Genomic DNA, 22,222 nt, shown 5'->3' with positions numbered 1-22,222 from the left:
TTAGCCCGAAGAAACCACTGAATTCCTAATTTATTTATGGAAATGTAAGTGTCTTTCTGAATTCCATTCAGGAGCTGCAGGAGTGTTTTGGTCACCGCATCCTGCAATCTAACAGGCAGCACCAGCAGCAAGAGAGCTTTCCAGGAAGAAGAGGGGCGACCAGAAGGCAAAGAGCCAGGGACATACACTGTAGAGATTCTTCTCCTGGCCACGAGATTTGAGTCGACATAATCCTTGGATTAGTACTTATTTGATTGCTTTTTGTTTACATAAAAGAGTTTGAAATGTTGTCACTCAGCAGCCATTACTATCCACTGTAACAAAAATCAATCTCATGGATGCTGCCTTTTGATTGGCAGAAAAGTGGCCCTTAATGGAGTAGAACTGAGGACCTCGGTGAGTTAAAAGACAATCATTCTCAGTAGAGTTAAGACACCAAGCTGGAACAGCAAATCCAAACCATGAAAATAGTACTTTGCAAGCATTTGTCTTAGAATAGTAACTAAACCAGATTTTGTTTTAATCTTCTACTATTCTAGGCTGTAGTGACAAAACAGCTTTTCAGATGATTTCCACAATTCTAATCAATTAACAATTCACCCAAAATTGCCCATTACTAATTAAAAGGCCAATTCAAATTAAATAAAGCTCTTATGAGTAACATTAAGACCCATGCTAACTGCCCCAATAGGTGCAATTAGAAAAGAAACTGTTTTGGGGACATGAGCAGATCATACAACAAGACTCTTATTTTCAGCTAGAATTAGAACTGGTTTCTTCTGAAAAAATGATAAAACACAAAAAACATTAAAAAATGTAGCCTATGTTTCAATGCCAACAAAGAATGTTAATGCTTATCTTTGTGTGGGTTATCCACAGCCAATATTTCCAAGTCCCAATCTGCCTTCCTCAGAGTTTACTATGATTAAGAGCAACCTCCCCCTATAACCTAGTGTATGCAGTGAAAGGCAAGCCATAATCCTAAGAAAAACATCAAATCCCAATGAGGATGATGCCTGGGTGGCTCAGCGGTTTAGCACCTGCCTTTGGCCCAGGGCATGATCCTGGAGTCCTGGGATCGAGTCCCACCATCAGGCTCCCTGCATGGAGCCTGTTTCTCCCTCTGCCTGTGTCTCTGCCTTTCTCTGTGTCTCTCATGAATAAATAGATAAAATCTTAAAAAAAAAAGTTTAAAAAAATCCCAATTGGAGAACATTCTACAATGTATCTAACTAGTAAGTCCTCCTTAAAACTGTCAAGGTCATCAAATACAAGGAAAGCCCGTGAAACCGTCACAGCCAAATGGAGCCTATGGTGAGTTATGATTCCTAAATGTAATGATATCCTTGATGGGACTCCGGAAATAGGAAAAAATTAAGGAAATCTGAATAAAGTATAGGGAAAATGTTAAACAAAAAAAGTTCGTTAATTGTAACAAATGTATAATAAATATACCATAATAATAATAGGGGGAAACTGGGTGTAGGTTAAATGGAAATTGTTCCTTTATAATTTTCCCATAAATACCTGAAACTATTCTAAAAATTAAAAATCTATCTAAAAAACAGAAAGTGACAACATATAAACTAAATTACAAGGTGGCCAAAACATGAATAAATGATTATAATTTTACAACAGAAGGTTGAAGAAAGTACTTTTGAAAAGTCATTTTTCAATGAAAACAATATTTTTGGATTAGTGAAAAACAACATATTTATAAATGAAAATTTTCATATATATTTATTTGTTTTTACCTAATAGGAATAGCAAAAACATATTTATAGTTATTAGTATATTTAGTTATCAGTTTTAAATGTATTCTCCTGAAAATGTTATCTCTATGCAAAATGTCAATTAGTATTATAACTGCAATAAATGAGAAACCCCCTAAAACACACACATACACACACACAAAAGATAAAAAGCAAAGCAGTTATGATAGGAAAAAATAAGTAACTGGGAGGGATGTTTTTTATTTTTTATTTTTTGGGCGGGGAGGGATGTTTGCAAAGAAAATCAATATAGCCTCAAACCAAATATTAACATTCTTCATGTTGTATTACTGTTACTTTAGGATATGTTAATATTACTGTTCCTCTGAGTTTGAGTCATCAAGAAATTATTTGTATATGCTTTGGCTAAAGATGAAACAGGCTCAAGTCAGGAGCACCAATCTTCCCCATTCCCAAATTAACAAATGTATACATTCGGATTCTGTTAATAACTCCATAATGAAATATAATAAAATTTTATTTTAAGGCCCAATGTCTTTATCTGAACTGCCCAATATATAAAAATGCTACATATGGCCCTGGCTTCTAAAGTACTAGCTAAGGAAAAGTAAAAACTGAAGCGCATCCTGGCAGGTATAGCATGCTACAAATAAGGGCTGTGGAGTCAGATGACATGGACTTGATTTACAGCTCTTGGGTCAGCCCAAACCTTTGTGAACTATAAAATGGGGTCAATAGTCCAACTTACTCAGTGTAGTTGTGAGGCTTTGGAAACTATGCATTTAAAGCACTTAGCACAGTACCTATTAGTAGGTACTCATATAATGATGGCTGTTGAGGCTATGCTTATCAATGTTTCTCAGCTGGCATTTGATGACTACAGGCAGAAAAACCTGAGGAAACAAAAAGTTAATTGAACAGTATAAAAACAATGCAAAGTCCATCTGTAGAGTTCATTAACATTAACACAGCACCCATACATTCAATGCACCTACTTGATGCACTTAACAACCTATATGGAAGGCAAAGCAGTTATTTATCACTTATAATTCATAGATACGAAAAATTAGGCAAGGTCAATAGCTAATAACGAGCAAAGTCAGGACTTGAATGTAATTTTCCTCACTCTAACTGGCTAGTTCTTTGGCCTCCCATTCTGCATCTTATGCACGTTCTGTCCTTTGGCTGATAACTCTTTGACTTCTCTGGCACATTACTCTGATCCATGTCAAATTCCTTACAACTAAAACCCCTATAATGCTACAGGATTTCTTAAACTCCACTGCTTTCATCAAGAGCTACCATTTTAAGAAATTTCAATATGAAAAAGAGACTATTCAAAAAGCATTTGATTCGTATTAAAATAACCAACAAAAACAGACTGGTCAATCACTTTAATTTTTCTTCTAATTTATGCTCAAGTACACCCTAATCTCCTCATCAATAAATTTCATTGACATCCTTGTCCAAGGCAGTTAGTCTCAGTCTTTGATATTTACATATTCCTACAATCAAGACAGAAAAAAAAGATAAAAAGATGCTGCTTAAATTCTTCTTGAATATTGTATGCATTAACACCCACTTAAAGTAAGACTACATTAAACAAACTTCCTATTGCAGGTTATCATTCTAGGATTTTATGTGGAAAAATCTGTCCTCTACACTTGTAGACTCTAAATCTTATGGACTCACTTAAAATAGTTCTGGTAATACATGAAATAACAAATGAACAAAAATATTAAAATGTTCTTTCTGGTCTACTTGTCCCAGCAGGTGACCCTTTATCACTCCTACCAAAGAAAGTTGCTAAGAGTTACCCCCACATAGCTACATTTTAACTAAAAACTTCAAAGGGAATACTGCCATCTACTGAATCACATTTATCACCATTCCGTTGCTATGACAGTGATACCTCAACTTAATGACTCCCTGAAAACAAAATTTTTAATACTAAACATATTTATTGTTAAAAGCAAACATTTAAGGCACAAAAGTTGTATATATTCATAACTACCCACAACAAAAAATCCTAAAAAGCAATTCCTCTTATTCTTATCCAATGATATAATAAGCCCTGCTCAAAGGAATATATTTTTTTAATTTTAAAAAAGATTTTATTTATTTATTTGACATAGAGAGAGCCAAGTACAAGCAGGCGGAGTGGCAGAGGAAGAGGGAGAAGCAGGCTCCCCACTGAGCAGGGAGCCAGACACAGGGCACATCCCAGGACCCCAGGATCATGACCTGAGCCGAAGGCAGATGCTTATCCGACTGAGCCATCCAGGGGCCCCACACCAATATTTTGAAATGCGGTTGGAATACTACTAATGCTTGATAACTTTCTTTGTGCAAGCTTCCCATAGCAAGCCAGAAAGGCTAGCATCTCAATTTAACAACAGCCTAGCTATTAAGACTTCTGAGTGAATTACTTAACTTTTATCTTAGCCACTATTTATCTTAAAAAAGATTTTTTAGTTAACTTTTAAAGTGCAGCATATACATAGAAAAATGTATGAGTCATAAGTATATGTGAGAGGAATTTCACAAAACGAACACACAACCACCATTACCAGCCCCCCCGCCCCAGGAGTCTCCCTTCTTATGCTCCCTCCCAGCTACCACCATACTTACAATGCAACCATTATTTTGATTTATATCATCATAGATTAGCTTTTTGAACTTTATATAAATGATATCGTATAATACGTAATCTTTTGTGTCTATCTTCATTTACTTAATGTTCTGTTCCTGAGACTCATGTTGTTGCAAATAGCAAGTTTGTTCATTTTCAGGATTATATAGTATTCTAGCATGTGACTATACCTGAGTTTATTTGTTCATTTTACTGTCAATGAACTTTTGGATTGTTTCTAGTCTGGGTCTATTATGAATAGCACCATTCTGAATATTTCTGTATGCATATTTTGGTATACAAATGTTTTCATTTATATTTCTGGAGTATATATCCAGCACTGGAATTACCAGATCATAGGGTATATGTATGATCACCCTTAGAAGATACTGCCTGTTTTCCAAAATGGCTGTACCCATAATCATTTACCATTTAAAGTCTCATATTTCTCAGCAAAGGGCCAATCTTTCAGCTGGAAATTGTTCTCAGAAAAATTTGAGATAGTTGGAAGCAGGTTGGGAGTACTCAGGGGAAGAGAGTACAGAGAGTTGCTTAGATCTTTACTTGAGACCTTTCCAGACTCGGTTCCTCCTTGAGGACTATGACCTATAGTCCACAGGATGCTAGAAGCCTATTTTGAGTCTGTATCCCAAGTCACTACAGTTTACCAGAAGGTTTCTCCTGGTCAGGTTCTTCGAAACATTCTCTAAAACCTAATCAATACCTCAAATTCCTAGATAAAGATATTATATGTTTTTGAGCACAAGCTAAGTTGTTTAGTTGGAATTTAGAGGTATTTTAATACCATAACTTCCTTCCCATCTGACTACATGGAATGTGTTTTATTTTATTTTTTTAAAGATTTATTTATGATAGACAGAGAGAGAGAGAGAGAGAGAGGCAGAGACACAGGAGGAGGGAGAAGCAGGCTCCATGCCGGGAGCCTGATGCGGGACTCGATCCCGGGACTCTAGGATCGTGCCCTGGGCCAAAGGCAGGTGCTAAACCGCTGAGCCAGGGATCCCTGGGTGGCGCAGCGGTTTGGCCCCTGCCTTTGGCCCACGGCACGATCCTGGAGACCTGGGATTGAATCCCACATCGGGCTCCCAGTGCATGGAGCCTGCTTCTCCCTCTGCATGGAGCCTGCTTCTCCCTCTGCCTATGTCTCTGTCTCTCTCTCTCTCTCTGTGACTATCATAAAAAAAAACAAACCTGAAACTTAAAAAAAAAAAAAAATAAATAAATAAACCGCTGAGCCACCCAGGGATCCCCTGGAATGTGTTTTAATGTAAAGAAGTTTCTCAAAAAGAATATTAATGGAATTAAATTGGGATTACTACAATGGGAACCCTTCCTCCAAGATTTCTCCTATTTACAATGACAAAGACTCTTGTCAATAATGTGAGAATACCATGCCTAACTTCAGTCTTGTACTGATCAGGATTTGTACAGTCTTCTCTCATCATGATGTCTCAACTTAAAGGCAAAAAGGAGACAGCTGCCAGAATATTTTAATACCTATGAATTCAGAGAATTGCTCTATGTCAGTCTAATCATTTTGTAGAGTTATAAAAATATCTGCTACAAAAGTATGCTATAAGTATGTGTCCTTATGTGAGGGTAATAAAACAGTGCACAGCCACAGGTCAGAGTATGCCAACCCAGAACCGATAAACACCAGTGCTGCTGTGGATTTTAAATACTGTTCTGGCTAATCTTTTTAAAGGACTTTTGTTTATTAAACCAAGAATTAGCTGCAATAGTAACCAACTGCTTCAGTGCTTCAACAATGAGTTGTGCCTAATGAAAATTCAAAAATCATCACTGCATTCATAAGGAGTTAACAGTCAGCATGTAGAAGACTAAAAAAAAAATCAAAATACTTTTAAAATTAAGAATCTTTGAGACTCTGATGGGTAGTAAATTCATTCAACATAGAAAGCAGAAATAATCAAATCATTGTGAAAGTGCAGGTCAAACTCACTCTAGGCCAGAGATGCCTGACAGTGGCCACTTTCTTATCTCGTTGTTACCACTTACAGGCTTACCAGGGTAAACCCAGAGAGGGTACAGCATGGTGCAGTGGCCAAATAACATGTAAGGTCACTTTGCCTCCCTATGTAATTACTCAGCTGTATGTGAACGAACAGGCAAACAGGCAATGCCTTTTACTACTGTACTAGCAAATTTGGGCTGCCAGCAAGGGAAATGAATATGAGAAAAAAGTATTTGTGGAGGTTAACCAAAAAAGAACTGCTACATGGAATGTTACATTTTACATGGAATCTTACAATGTGGAGGAAACCAATTTGCCAATGATAATATAGAAAATTTATTTCTTTCATTGCAGTTTAAATTCTTTTTTTTTTTTTTTAAGACTCTACCAACCACCTTCAGCCCACAATCATCTCTCATTTCTCAACTCCTATGGTACTCAAGTGGCATTCAGTACATGCTCTCTTGTACTGTGATCTTTTTACATATCTGCCTTGTCACCCTAATCAGATTATAAGTAGAAGAGTACATGTTTTTGACATCCAGGGTATAGAACCATTGCTTTTCATAGCAGGCCATTAATAAATGTTTATTTATCATGAAAACATCTAAATCCTAAGAAATAGATGTGAACCCTTAATACAGTCAGATGTTATAATAAGCATCAAGGATGATGAAGAGATTATTTTAAATCTACTTTGGGTAAGAATTAAAGAAGAGGATGGGTAGAAAAGACTCATTCAGGAACTGAAGGAAGTCATGTATTAAAAAAAAAAAGGCCTTCAGTTAGGAGCAGGGCTGTAATGGACTTCTTCAAATCCTTTTGTGTTTCCTGGACTATCATATCTTTGTTTTCTTCTTTTTCTCATATAATTTGTTTTAAAATAGAAATAGAATTCATATGTCATAAATTTGCTCCCCCCTTAAACCATGGTAAGATACATATAAGATACACATTTTATCACCTTAACCATTTTTAAGTATACATTTTGGGGGCATTAAATATATTGATATTGCTATGCAACATATCTTAAAACTTCTTCCTCTTGCAAAACTGAAACTCTGTATCCACGAAATAACAACTCCCCATTCTCCTTTTCTCCCTTCCCCAGTCCTTGGCAACCACCTTTTTGCTCAACTGCTCTTGGTACTCATATAAGTAGAAACATACATTATTTGTCTTTTTGTAACTGCCTTATCTTACTTAGCATACCTTCAAGTTCCTCCGCGTTGCAGCATGTGTCAGATTTTCCTTTAAGGTTGAATACTATTCCATTGTATGTATATACCATGTTTTGTTTGTCCATTCATCCATCACTGGACACTTTGGGTTGTTTCCATCTCTTAGTAATTTTTAATGTTGCTATAACATGGGTGTACAAGTATCTTTTCAAGTCTCTGCTTTCAATTCCTTTGGGTATACACCCAGAAGTGGAATTGTTGGATCATATGTTAATCCAATTTTATTTTATTTTGAGGAAGCACCATACTGTTTTCCATAATGGCTGCAGCATTTTTACATTCCCAACAGTAGTGCACAAGTGTTCCACTTTCTCCACATCCTTGCCAATACTTGTTATCGTCCATCTTTTTCATTATAGTCATCCCAGTGGGTGTGGAGTGATTTTGATTTGCACTTCCCTAGTGACCAATGTTGTTGAGCATCTTTGCATGTGCCTAATGGCTATCTGTATAATCTTTGGAGAAATGTCTATTTAAATCCTTTGCCCACTTTAAAAATGGGGCTATTGTCTTTTTATTGTTGAATTATATGAATTCTTTATATATTCTGGATACAAGCCCCTTTTATAAGATACACAGAAATGATAGAAGATATACAGAAATGATACACAAAAGTTCTCTCCTATTCTGTGGGCTGTCTTTTCAATTTCTCTTCTCTTCTCTTCCTCTCCCCCCTCCTTCTCTCTCTCTCTTTTTTTTTTTTCTTCTTTTCAAGTAATTCTATACCGAATGTGGGGCTTGAATTCACAACCCCAAGGTCAAGAGTCATATGCTCTACCAACTGAGCCAGCCAGGTGCCCTGTACCTTTTCTCTTTCCTTTTCTTTTCTTTTCTTTCTTTTCTTTTCTTTCTTCTTTTTCTTTCTTTCTCTTTCTTTCTTTCTTTCTCTCTCTCTCTCTCTTTCTTTCCTTTCTTTCTTTCTTTTTTTTTTAGATTTTATTTATTTACTCATGAGAGACAGAGAGGCAGAGACATAGGCAGAGGGAGAAGCAGGCTCCTCACAGGGAGCCTGATGCGGAACTCGATCCCGGAACCCCAGGATCACACCCTGAGCCTAAGACCGATGCTCAACCGCTGAGCCACTCAGGCATCCCACTTTTTCACTTTCTTAATGGTATGTTTGAAGCACAAAAGTTTTACATCTTGAAGTCCAATTTTTAATTTTCTTTTTCTGCTTGTGTGTTTTTGGAATCATATGTAAAGAAACCACTGCCTAATCTAAGGTCCTAAAGATTTATGCTTATGTATTCTAAGATTTTTATAGTTTCAGCTCTTACATTTAGGTCTATAATGCATTCAGTGTAATGTAAGGGGTTCAATTTGGGGTTCTTGTCTGTGGATACTGTATTTTCCGAGTACCATTTGTTAAAGAGACTATCTTTCTCCCCCTGTCCCCCAAGTGAATGATCTGGCACCCCTATTAAAAAGTAATTGACTATAAATTACCATACTGTCTTGATTATTGTAGTTTTGTATGAAAATTTTGAGACTATGAGTCCTTCAACTTTGTTCTTTATCAAGATTTTTTAGCTATCTTGGTTCTCTTGTATTTCCATGTGAATTTTAGGATATCCTTGTTAATTTTTGCAAAATCAGTTTCATTCTTGACCTAAAGTTCAGGAATAGTTCTCATATATGGAAGGGTCCATAGTCCTTGCCAGGTTAATCATGTAAACTGGGATCTTCTCACTGGTTACACCCTCCAAACACCAAAGCAAATGTAGGTGATAACAGACCATTTTTGCATATATTAATTTGACACACTGGTGATGAACAATAAAAACAGAATCAAATATAATCTCTAAGGACAGAATTATTAATTTAAATAATTATTAGACCTCATTTATGGCAAAAATCACTTCTTCTTCTAACAGTGTTATAAAATATTCCAAAGAAAATCAGACCGCATAAATAAAAAATATTTAAAAAAAAGGGGGGAGGGTGCCCGGGTGGCTTAGAAGGTTAAGCATCTGCCTTAGGCTCAGGTCATGATCCCTGGGTCCTGGGATCGAGCCCCACGTTGGGCTCTTGGTTCAGTTGGGAGCCTGCTTCTCCCTCTGCCTCTTTCTCTCCCCTTGCTTGTGCTCTCTGTTTCTCAAATGAATAAATTAAAAAAATATTAAAAAAAAAGAAAGAAAATCAGACTGCAGCACTATATACACTACTGAATAGTTCTGTTACATAAGAACTGAATTTTACTACACTTTCTACTTAAGGAGGAAAACAAGTTATTCTAAACACTCATAACTGTTACCAGTATATAAATCCAAGTTTTTAATATCTGTGGGATTTCAATTATAAAAGCATGAAAGTCAATATAACAGAAGAGTTAACTTGCAATTTTGCTGAGGAACAACACAACACAAACAACACAAACTAAGAACCAGTCATTCTGCTAGTTAGTGAGCCTAGCAGTCCACTCACCACCACCATCCCACTATGGCTGTGATGTTCCCAGGTGGTACTCTTAGAAATAGTAAAGATAACACTATGGAAACTGGAGAGTAGACATTTCTACAAAGTTGGAATAAAATATGGATACATTTCTTGAGGCTGGCTCAGATCCATGACACAAATAGTTCCATCACACATTCAGCAGTGTATGAGAATGCTTTAACAAGTGCACCAGCTTTACCAAAAGCATCCATCAGAAAAGAAAAATGAAAGCTGAGAAAGCAGTAAGGATGGTACAGGTAACACGGGACTCATGATGACCACAATGTGATTTGGGAGAAAATGTGAAGTTAAAGGGTTCATAAAAACTAAGAGTTATCAGTCATAACAAGAAATTGTTTGGGGCACCTGGGTAGCTCAGTCAGTTAAGCATCCCACTCTTGATTTTGGCTCAGGTCATGATCTCAGGGTCATGAGATCGAGCTCTACATCAGACTCCATGCTCAGCAGGGAGTCTGCTTGAGATTCTCTCTCTTCCTCTTCCTTTCCCTCTATCTCTCTCTCATTTGTGCTCTTTCTCTTTCTCTAAAATAAATAAATACAATCTTTAAAAAAAATCAGGCTGTTTAACATGGATATGAAAAGAAAATGCTTTTGTAAACATAAATTGAGAATATTTATTAGACAATAGGTATTTATCATGTACCAATTTTAAGAAGTGTTGGGAATATTCAATGACTAAAACCCCAAATGCCTAGATATCCTTTTGGGTTTCTGGAGTTTAAGGTCAGACTACCTTAACCACTTTGTTGTAATATGCAGACTTTATGCAAAAATTAAGTTTGCCCTACTAATCTGAGAATCTCAGGACATAAAAAGAATTTTTTTTCAAACATGGATAGGTCAATAAAAAAGCAACTTTTTTTGGACAGGTCTTATAAATACTGTATGCCAGAAATGGAGAAATATCTAATTTCTCAGAAGCTTGATTTCAGGTTCTCCTCATCATGGTCCATCCTAAATGGCTATGGTTTGCAACTTTATATTTTGCAACATCAAGTTGATGTTTTTTCTCCTCTTAATGTTTCTGACTTTTCTTTCAACTGGGGTATAAAATATGAGCCCAAGGTATATATGACTTAACCATACTTTGGCATCATAAAATGCCACGGACAAAGATCTCAAACTTGATTATAGCCAGCTTTAGTAGAGGTACATCCTTGATTACATAAGAAATATTACGGAATCTTAGTGGAGGCTGGGCGATCTTTGGATGCTTACTGGCATACCTTATAGAAGAGGGCAGTGTACGACTTCAAGATTATTTTCACAGGCAATGAAAAGGAGTATATCATTAATACCGGTGAGACAAGAGGGTGGCAAAGGTGTGGTGGGCACACATAGAAGTGACACGGAAGAACTGAAAAAGCATGAAGACTTAGAAACAATTTGGAAAAGAATGGCAAAGAGGGGGCACCTGGCTGGCTCAGTCAGAAGAGTATGGACTCTTGATCTTGGAGTCATGAATTCAATCCCCACATTATTAATAAATAAGCTTAAAAAAAAGGATGGCATTGAAAGATTAGAACAATTTGGGGGGTTTTCATAAATTTAGTCAAAGTTCTACCATGGAAAATTGCTATTTGAAATCATAACCAGTTATGATTGATGAATAAAACTTTGAGCAATAAAATTTTCACTGATTTTGTACCAGGGAGTAAAAGCAAAACACAGCTACCATTCTTACTGTTCTTTAGAAAGAAGCTATCAGGGGCATCTGGGTGGCTCAGTTGGTTAAACGTCTGCCTTTAGTTCAGGTCATGATTCCTAGGTCCTGGGATCAAGTCTTACACTGGGCTCCCTGCTTCTCCCCTTCCCTCTGCCTGCTGCTCCTCCTGCTTGTTCTATCTCTCTGTCAAATAAATAAATAAAATCTTAAAAAAAAAAAAAAAGAAAGAAGGTATCACTTCATGAACGTTTCCTCTCAAAATACTGTCTCACAATTCTCTCCCTTATCTCCTCTACCACTTGCCTCTTTCTTTCTCTGAGGCTAATGTAGAAATGTGACTTTTTCTTGAATTCAGTGCGTTTCGTGATCCCACCACATAGTCCATAATAATGTGACATCACTATCTTTAATCTGAAGATTCAGGCAAGTTCAAATCAATGCTTCTACTAATAATCCAATGTATTATAGTATAACATTTATTTTAGTGGGGGAATTACTTTAGTTACTTCTAATTATGAAATAATTTACATAAAAAATCCAAAGGGATAACTTGGTTTTCTTCAAATGTACCTTACTGCATTTTAGAGGAAAAATAATATGCTATGGGTTAGCATAAACTTGGGAAATCACAAAGTTCCCTCATGAATATCAAGGTCCTATCTTGATGGCAACAAGTTGACTCTAATTTACCACAGAAGTGCCAGATGCTCACTTTATAGGCAAATTTCATAAGCTTTACATTTAATGAGAAATTGTTAGATACATTTGGCAAGGGAAGATTATCTCTCAGATGTTGAGAATATCAGCAGAAGAATCTTTTTGCTTCATTCTTCCTAGGAGAGATTGGCTGAAATGATTTGACAGTTAAAAATAATTTGAACAGTTAAAAATCCTGATGGTAAATTCTTTGTTGAAAGGTCAAGTACATCTCCTGAAATGTACTCATTCTATTTCTTTCAGAGTAAGATGGGAAGATAGAATACAAAATAATATATAAAATCAGAAAGATGTTCTGTTATACTGTAGGTATTATTCACAAAGTTGTTACAACTTGATCATTTATAATACAAAGAATTTTAATTCCATGGTCTATCTATAGTAAAAACAAAACAAAATAAAACAAACAACTTGTTCCTAAATTTGCCTGATTTGCTTAACAGATTACAATCTTCTGATGGCTTAGGGAAACCCCTAATCTTAACTTGATCAGAAAGCTGAAATGTTATTAAGACAAGTAGGGCCACAATCAGTCTGTCTCATATTTTTCTATTTTTTTATTTTATTTTTATGACCCTTTAAAAACATAAAAAACTATTTTTAGTTCACAGGGAATACAAAAACAGGTGGTGGGCCAGGTTTGCCAACCTTTAGAATAGTGCTATCTAGTGGAAATTTTCTCAGTCAGGGCTGTCCAATATGGTAGCCACTAGCTACACATGGCTACTAAGCATTTACAAGTGTGACTGGGGAATTCAATTCATTTGTTTTATTTTAATTAATTTAACTTTAAATACTATATGCAGCTAGCATTTACAATTTTGAATAGCTTAGGTCTAGAGAATCCCCAATAGCCCACAAGAGCCCCTGAAATCTCTGATACACCCATGTGTTCCAAGAATCTACTGAATGCTTGGACAAGAGGTAAATCAGGCATAAACAGTAATTTTTACTAATAACATCCTTCAATTATTAAGTTAAGCATTGCACATCAATTCAAATGCATCAAGGTGAGGAAAACACCATAGAAGAAACTGGAAACAAAACTAGTTGGTATCTCAGAACTTACTAGTATGACATCTCTTCAATAAAGATGGGCAAATCAGAACTCTGAAGTGTTGAGAGAATGAGTCTATAGGGCTTTGAGTTAAAAACATATAATGTTCATATTTTTGATAGAAGTAACATTTTTATCACTCAATCTGCATAGATCCTATTCAAGACAGATGCAACTAAAATTAGGTTTTTGTTTGCCTGAGAAGACAAGTGATTTCTCTCATCACTGACCTGAAATGCTCCTAGAAAATTGCTTTGCTTCATTCAGCACACTGCCACTCCCAGCAAGGCCCCTCAAGTTCACAAGGTACAAACTTGCTTTGTTAACCAAGCTGTTAACATAAGAAACCTAAGTACTCATTTTCATGTGCTGACAAATCATTTCCCAAGTCCATTAATGCATTCAAACTTGATACTTGGAACTTCTGAAGTAGAAAATTAGGGGAAAGAACATTCATTCAACTTGAGAAGAAGCCTTTAGTAAATGCCTTAGACAACATCCATTAAGCATTATTTGTTTTCCTCACCTATCTGGACCAAGCAAAGAATTGAAAATATGCAGTAGGGCACATATCAATACATACATGTCCAGGTGGTGGTCCATGACAACACTCACACCATACCTCCCCAAAAGTTTTACTTCCACTATTTCCTATTTTAAAAGTCTTGGAACATTCCTGAAGAAAGGGAAAATCACTGATGTAAAAGGGTGAATCACAGAATACAAATCAGTGAGTGCAACCAGTTGGTACAATTAAGTATTCACTCACAGGTCCAGGCCAAGCTATCTAGTAAGAGTCTAGAATTGGTACATCAATACAATAAAATTCTATGCAGCAATTGGGAGACAATGAGATAGGTCTACTTATATCACTGTGGAAAGATATCCAAGATATACTGTGGGATAAAAAAACAAGTCACAAAACAGTACATATATCATGATCTCATCTGTAGGTGGTAATACATAAACCTGATTATGCACAGAAAATGGTGGTTACCTCCAGTAAATTCAGCAAGCAAGGTTTTAACCTTTCGTTTTATATCCTACTGTGCTATTAAAAACAATTTAAATTTAGAGTGTTAATTACTTGTATAAGTTTTAAAAATTTCTTTAGGGGCGCTAGGGTGGATTACTCAGTAAGGTGTCCAACTCTTGGTTTTAGCTCAGGTTATAATCTCAAAGTCATGAGATTTTTTTTTTTTTAATTTTTTTTTATTTATTTATGATAGTCACAGAGAGAGAGAGAGAGAGGCAGAGACACAGGCAGAGGGAGAAGCAGGCTCCATGCACCGGGAGCCCGACGTGGGATTCGATCCCGGGTCTCCAGGATCGCGCCCTGGGCCAAAGGCAGGCGCTAAACCGCTGCGCCACCCAGGGATCCCTCAAGGTCATGAGATTGAGCCATGCACGCTCAGTGGGGAGTCTGCTTAAGATTCTCTCTCTCCCTCTCCCTCCATCCCCTTGTACTCTCTCTAAAATAATACATAAATCTTTAAAGAAATAATAATAATAATAAAACACATTCCTTTAAAGCCTAGACAGACCTCTGCAGTGGTTCTCAAGAGACTAAGAATATGTGGTAGCCCTTCTTTACTATTGCAGTGTTGATAATTTAAGTGAAAAAGTCAAAACTGTGTATGAAAATCTTTTTGGAACTTCCCTTTATCCTCCAACCCCAAAGTATATAATCAAGGTGCTCCTCACAATCCCTGGGCAGCAGCTCTTCCTGTCCACGGGTTTTGTCCCCATGCTTTAATAAAACCACCATTTTGCACCAAAAATGAAAAAAAGTCAAAGCTGGTTTTTTTTTTGTACTTAAAATCACTATAATGTTCCTAAGACTGCTTCTGTCAATGAACTTCTATAGTGGGGAAGAGAGAAAAAAAAATCACAATTATGTAACTGGAAAAAAAAAAAAAAAGCATACTTCAAATAGGGCCTTGGTAGGACGAGACAATCCACAAGTGCCAACCAGCTTCAGGGCTGTGAAGATCCCAGGAGAGCCATCACATTTCAATTACCATCACTAACATTACTTATTATTTGGCCCGCTCCAGTCTCTAAGGAAGGCAGCTTGTGATGACAATACCCAGCCTCTTCTTGTAAAACAATTCATTAGGCAAAGCAGAACAGCTGGGGCAGCCACGTGCTAGTTCTTAAAGCACCACCCCACTGGGACCTCTGGCCCAGATTTCTCTTTTGGTAAGGGACAGCCACCACCCCTGTGACAGCTGTAGAGTCCTCCAGGGACACTTCAGGTTTAATCAGTACTTCCTGCACTGGAGAGAGCCATTTGATTTCTAACATAAACTAATGGCTCCTGCTTTCAGCAGGTTACACCAGACATCAGATAAGAGGCTTTAGGGCATTTTTATCTTGTTCTAATGCTCCTGAGTTAATGAGGCAGCAAAAGATATTGTCATAGAGCCCCGGTGTAGCTATATTATCCAATAAACGGACTCTTTCCAAGACAGGTTTAATATGGATCGAAGAGGTAAAGAAGGCTGGCTTAATATTGATCCTATTGAAAGGATGAGAATCCAGTCACCAGAAGTAGGGCAAAATCATACATTCTGCAATAGACAAAGCACTATAAGTAAGAAGTCATATTTAAATATTAAGTAAAATGCTGGTTTTGGCTTTTTTTTTTTTTTTAACATTTTAAGCAGCATAAACCTAAAAGATTTGTCATTTTGGGTTGTTTTCAAAAAATGCTTCTAAATGAATCTGTTTTCATGTATTTTGCTGAAAAGTATTCTCAGGGACTAGTTTTTGTTAGCAATAAGGCGGGCAGCCCAGGTGACTCAGCAGTTTAGCGCCGCCCTCAGCCCAGGGTGTGATCCTGGAGACCTGGAATCGAGTCCCATGTCAGGCTCCCTGCATGGAGCCTGCTTCTCCCTCTGCTTGTCTCTCCCTCTCTCTTTCTGTGTCTCTCATGAATAAATAAAAAAAAAAAAAAAAAAAAAAACTACCAATAAGGCCATTGTAAAAATAGCTTATTATATTAATAATACATAATTAATACATGTTATATAATAAAAGACATTACAGTTTTTTACTGGCTATAAAACAAATTTGATTCTGCTAAACATAAAGACTGCCTTTAACTTTTAAATATGACCAGAGCCTACATCATATTGGAAATATTCAGAAATAATTCAATCATTGACTCAATAATACTGATACCTTATTATAATGAAGGCTATGTGAGATACAGTGAAAATAAAAATCAGCCCTTGGAGTCACTGTCATTAGTCCAGGCTTACTGCATAAAAGAAAATGTTACTAAAACATTTTTTTTAATCTCTTTGAATCTGCTTTGATAAATATAAAGAAATCAGAGAATCAAGTGTTTTACTTCATAACTAGAAATACCTACTCAGAGCCTGCTGAATAGATATACATATTAACAAACTGACCATAAAATAAGGTTCAATATTAAAAGCCGACCATTTCTTGAGTGACTTATCTTCCGAAGATTGATTGATTGATTGATGATAGTCACACACAGAGAGAGAGAGAGAGAGAGAGAGAGAGGCAGAGACACAGGCAGAGGGAGAAGCAGGCTCCATGCACCGGGAGCCCGACGTGGGATTCGATCCTGGGTCTCCAGGATCGCGCCCTGGGCCAAAGGCAGGCACCAAACCACTGCGCCAACCAGGGATCCCTCTTCCGAAAATTTTTTAAGAAGCTGGCATGTTCCTGTTTAATTTCCTTGGAAAAATAGCTCCCCACCCTAAATGTCTGCAAGACAAGAACTCTTAAAAGGACTCAACTGGGTATCCATTTACTGACTTTTGGAATACCAAACATACCATATGGTAAAGAAAATCAACATAATAAAGTATAAGAATGAAGTCTAATTCACAGATCTAACAACCATTCATGCACCTCTAAAATCACTAATTCTGAGCTTTCTCAACATAACTATCACCTCACATTCTTCTACTGACCAATCATTGCTCTTACACAGATCTCGTTACCTGAGGCAGAAGATATTGATTGCTCATCCTAATATTATTATCCTTTTCCTTGTTAACAAAACTCCTAATTTTTATCTATCTTATCTATCTTATCTATCTATCTATCTATCTATCTATCTATCTATCTATCTATCTATCTATCTATCTATCTATCTATAAACCCCTAATTTTTAGCCAGCAAAATTGCCACCTAGAATAAAAGATGACATTCTTTTGCAGCTAGGTTGGTCCAGATGATGAAGTTCTATGGCACTTCTAGGAAGCTGCTTAAAGGAAAGTAAGTCAGCTGTGTGGGAACCTCCAACCTCCTTTGCCCCTCTTTTCCTTCCCACTTTCTCCTGACCTATACCTCAGGCCTGACAACTAGAGCTCTAGTAGTCATCTTGTAATACGGGGTATCCTTTATGGATGGAAGCCACTAAGCAAGTGGAGTAGAAAGAGAGAAGCCTTAGTCCTTAATGACACTGTGATGTGCACTACCAGCCTGGGCCTGTCTATCTCCACCCTTCCTTTTTGTGGAAAAAAAGGAGTTCTACTCTATGTAAGCCACAATTATTTTGGATTTCTTGTTACATGTAGTTGAATCTTACCCTAACAGATTTGATATCCACAATCTTTTAGCCTATGATACTGATAGATGTTTAAGTAATCCATTTCAATGGTGCTGTAACACTTTGTACCCCATTTCCACCCTAAATTGTATTCTTCTGGTCACAGGGGCTTAAAATCTTAAAATCATTTTGATTCTTGTATCCTTCTGTTACAATTTCGTATCTATTCCCCCCCCCCCCCAAATATCTGTCAACTGTCCTCTCCTTTGCATTCATACTGTCCTATCCAGTATAAGCAGCATTGCATTTGTAGACTGCAACAGCTTCCCGGCTAGTCTCTCGGACCCATCATCACAACCTTCAATTTTCCCGGGAGGTAGCCATCAGACTTCTGAAAATGATGGGTCAGCCTGGTCCTTCAGGTCTTCCATAATTAGGTCCTCCTCACTTCTAAAACCATATGTTATGTTCTAGTACTCTAACCAATCCATACTCAAAAACTGCTTCCAGTCTGAAGTCTTCTTTCTGCCCAGATGCAAATACTAGCCGTCAATTCCTACCTTAAGTTTCATTTCTTCCAAAAGGTGTTCCCCAGATTCTTTACCTCCTTTTTTCCTCTTGAGGAATTTGTAATATCCATGGTCAGAGAAGGAAGCATGGTGTGAGACAGGCCAGATCACACGAGAATAATTTTACTTTTTACTTTTTTTTTCCCAAGAGCAATGAGAAGCCATTGATGGGTTTTAAGAAGGGAATGAAGTCACATGTCAAATATGTTTCAGAAATATTACTCTGATTGCAGAGTGGAGTAATTATTGGAGAGAGATCAATTCTACAGCTAATTTGGTTAGGAGAAGGAAAAAATACCAGAAACATATTAAAGAAGCTTGATAAAGCAGGCTTGTTGTAGAGGGAGAACTTGAAACTCAATATTCTAAATGGAAAATGATAGTCATTTCAGTAAATATATGTTTCCCACAGGAAAAAACTGATAATATTTAGCAAAAGAGCTAATGTACAGAATTTAGTACTAAATGTTCTATCAAGAAAAAATAAAAAAATAAAAAAATAAAAAAAATAAATGTTCTATCAAGAATGTACTGACACAGTTAAGTGTCTGCCTTCAGCTCAGGTCATGATCCTGGGGTCTTGGGGTCAAGACCCCCATCAGGCCCCCTGCTCAGCTAGGAGTCTGCTTCTCTCTTCCTCTGACCCCCCACTCCCCTGCTCATGCTGTCGCTCTCCCTCTCTCTCCTTCTCAAATAAATAAATAATCTTAAAAAAAAAAAAAAGAATGTACTGACATTTGCGATGCTTGAATCTCAACTGGATCTTGGTTTAAAAGGGGTGTGTGTGTGGGGACTTGCTTCAGTCAGTTAAATGATCAACTTGATTTCAGCTCAGGTCATGATCTCAGGGTCGTGGGATCAAGCCCCACATCAGGCTCCACACTGAACATGGAGTTTGCTTGTCCCTCTTCCTTTGCTCCTCCTCTGCTCACTCATTCTCTCCCTTAAATAAACAAAATCTTAAAAAAAAAAAAAAAAAAAGCTACACAAGATTATAGGGACAACTGAGGAATTTTGAATGTGAAAGGATATTAGATATTTTACAATTATTGTAAATGTTTCTTGGACATAACAGTTGCAGTATTATTGGGGTACCTGGCTTGCTCAGTTGGTTAAGCGTCTGCCTTCAGCTCAGGTCATGATTTCAGGGTCCTGGGATCGAGCCCCAGGTCAGGCTCCCTGGTTAGCAGGGAGTCTGTTTCTCTCTCTTCCTTTTGCTTCTCCCCCGTCTATCCCTAGCTCCTCCTTTCTCACCCTCTCAAATAAATAATCTTTTTTTTAAGTTATTATGCAGGAAACTGTCCTTATTATTATTATTTTTAAAGATTTTTTATTTATTCATGAGAGACAGAGACATAGACAGAGGGAGAAGCAGACTCCATGCAGGGAGCCTGATGTGGGGTTCAATCCCGGGACCCCAGGATCATGCCCTGAGCTGGAAGGCAGATGCTTAACTGCTGAGCCACCCAGGTGTTCCATCTGTCCTTATTTTTAGATGTGTTCTGAAGTATTTAGGGATAAAGTGTCTGATGCATGCAACTTACTTCCAAAGAGTCCAAGGAGAAATAAATAAATAAATAAATAAAAATTTAAAAAACACACACAGGTATTTGTAGGTGTATGTATGTACATGTATACACATCAGTGGTGGTTGGAGACCCACTGGGTATTTAAAACGTGTTTTCATAAAAAGAGCTGTAGGAGGAAAAACGGATTTAATTGCATTATTTTCTTGAGTTAGTGAAGAGAAACTTCTTTCTTGACCGATTTGTGGCATTAATATTCTTTTATGTGAAAATGTGAAATAAACGATTTTTAATCTTTACCAAGCCAAGGAAGTCTGGGATCTTAAAAAGTAAAACAGCATTTGAGGATTTTTCACCCAAGAATTATCCCTTCTACAAGCAGTTAACAGATCAATACTCTAGCCCACCCTTTAGTTTTCAAGCCTGGCTACTCTTGGATTCCATTCTCAGCCTGATTGAGTAGAGTAGGGAAGAACTGCCTGTCATTTTTCAATCTGGAGACATGTTCTGGAATCATTCTCCAGTGCCTATGTTTATTAACCCTTTAATATATGTGCTGCTGAAGCAAGCACTGTTTATTAACCCTTTAATACAAAGCTATCAATTCCTGCTGTGGAGCCATTTCAGCGAATAGCAGGTACACAAATTCATATTCAAATAATGTTTTATTGTGTTGCTCTTTTCTTTTCTTTTCTTTTCTTTTTATTTATGATAGTCACACAGAGAGAGAGAGGCAGAGACATAGGCAGAGGGAGAAGCAGGCTCCATGCACCAGGAGCCTGACGTGGGATTTGATCCCAGGTCTCCAGGATCGCGCCCTGGGCCAAAGGCAGGTGCTAAATCGCTGTGCCACCCAGGGATCCCTGTGTTGCTCTTTTCTTTATTAATGCTATTATCCTCCAACACTAAGACTGTTGGCTAATTAGACCCTTGTTTTTACTGATTTGACAGCTGATGGCAGCAGAAACAGAAGCAGACAACCATAAACTATTTCCCCTCCAACCAGAAGAAAAGTGCTTCCCTTGCAAAGCTAGAATATTATACTCTCCCCACTTACATAACTATTTTCTAGGAGGGGATAGTCTTAGTAATAACAAGCCTTTCAACCTGAGCAATCAGAAAGCTTATTTCTACTGTCAGACCAAGACATCTCATTCTTTTGACTCAGCAGGCACATAGGTGAAACTCCTTAACCTAGTCCAAACTTGTGCTAACAACCAGATTGTATAAAATGGATAAAAGACAAAAGAAAAAATGAAGGTCGACATCAAAATGGATCCTGAGCACTTCCAAAATGGCATTCATTAAAGAAACTTAGCTAAGTTCATAGAACAAAACCAGAAGTTACAGCACCAAGGTAAGAGGACAACTTGCAGTTTTGTTTGGCTGGTCATTTTTAGGTTATCGTGTATGTTTGTTACATCAGACCTAGAAGGCATATACTAGAAGTTTCCCAAACTAAAGTTAGGTTAACAATGTCACTTACTCCATTAGGAACACTGCTTGGTGTATGGGAAATGAGAGCAGGCTCCTATTTAAAAGGCAAAGACTGACAAATAAAGGGCCTGAGCAGCTTATTCTCATCCAAAAAAAAAGTAGTTTATCCCTTGTTGAATAAGAAAAAAATATTATGGCAGCAGGAGAGAGTTAAAACCACAGATAATTTCACATTTCATTTTAGCTACTATTTTCTCTAGCTATACTTTTCACCAAAGCTTCTGGAAAGAAGCCAACCAATTTCATATCATATCATCTCCTTTAATCTTCCCTCTCCTATCTACTGGTAGAAAGATGGCAAAAAGAATGCAAGCAGAAGAAGGAAGAGAAGTTAAAGGTACGGAAAAATCAACTAGATAACTCTCCATATTACTCAGATGTGTGGGCTGACTGAGGGTTGAGATTTATCCTGCATCTTATCCTCTCTTTGTTAAACTGTACTGCCACCTACTACTCTTAAGCTGCCCCGCAGAAGATTCAGAGTATACAAGGACAGTTCTGATTCTTGAGGGATGTCTCCAATACCAAATGTACTAGAAGAAAAGTATGTTGCTTCTCCATCTATTTTTAAAGGATTTCTCTTTGGTTTCTTTCAAA

At 37.1% G+C, this 22,222-nt stretch overlaps 1 protein-coding gene across 5 annotated transcripts in view; it reads right to left on the bottom strand.

Annotated features, from left to right (window-relative positions):
• The window catches only part of LIN52 (lin-52 DREAM MuvB core complex component), a 111,366-nt gene that overhangs the window by 44,550 nt on the left and 44,594 nt on the right, over positions 1 to 22,222 (bottom strand). The window contains exon 6 of one of the 5 annotated variants that reach the window (XR_012036897.1): positions 2,482 to 2,626. The exons of 3 other annotated variants lie outside the window; for them this stretch is intronic. The gene's annotated coding sequence lies outside the window, so the exon portion shown is untranslated. Of the gene's footprint in view, positions 1 to 2,481; positions 2,627 to 22,222 lie in introns of those variants that run through there. One more of the 5 variants, XR_012036898.1, reaches the window with a different exon arrangement.

Source organism: Canis lupus, chromosome 9, assembly GCF_048164855.1.
Source record: "Canis lupus baileyi chromosome 9, mCanLup2.hap1, whole genome shotgun sequence".
Taxonomy (NCBI): Eukaryota; Metazoa; Chordata; class Mammalia; order Carnivora; family Canidae; genus Canis; species Canis lupus.
This window is presented reverse-complemented; position numbering and strand designations above follow the sequence as displayed.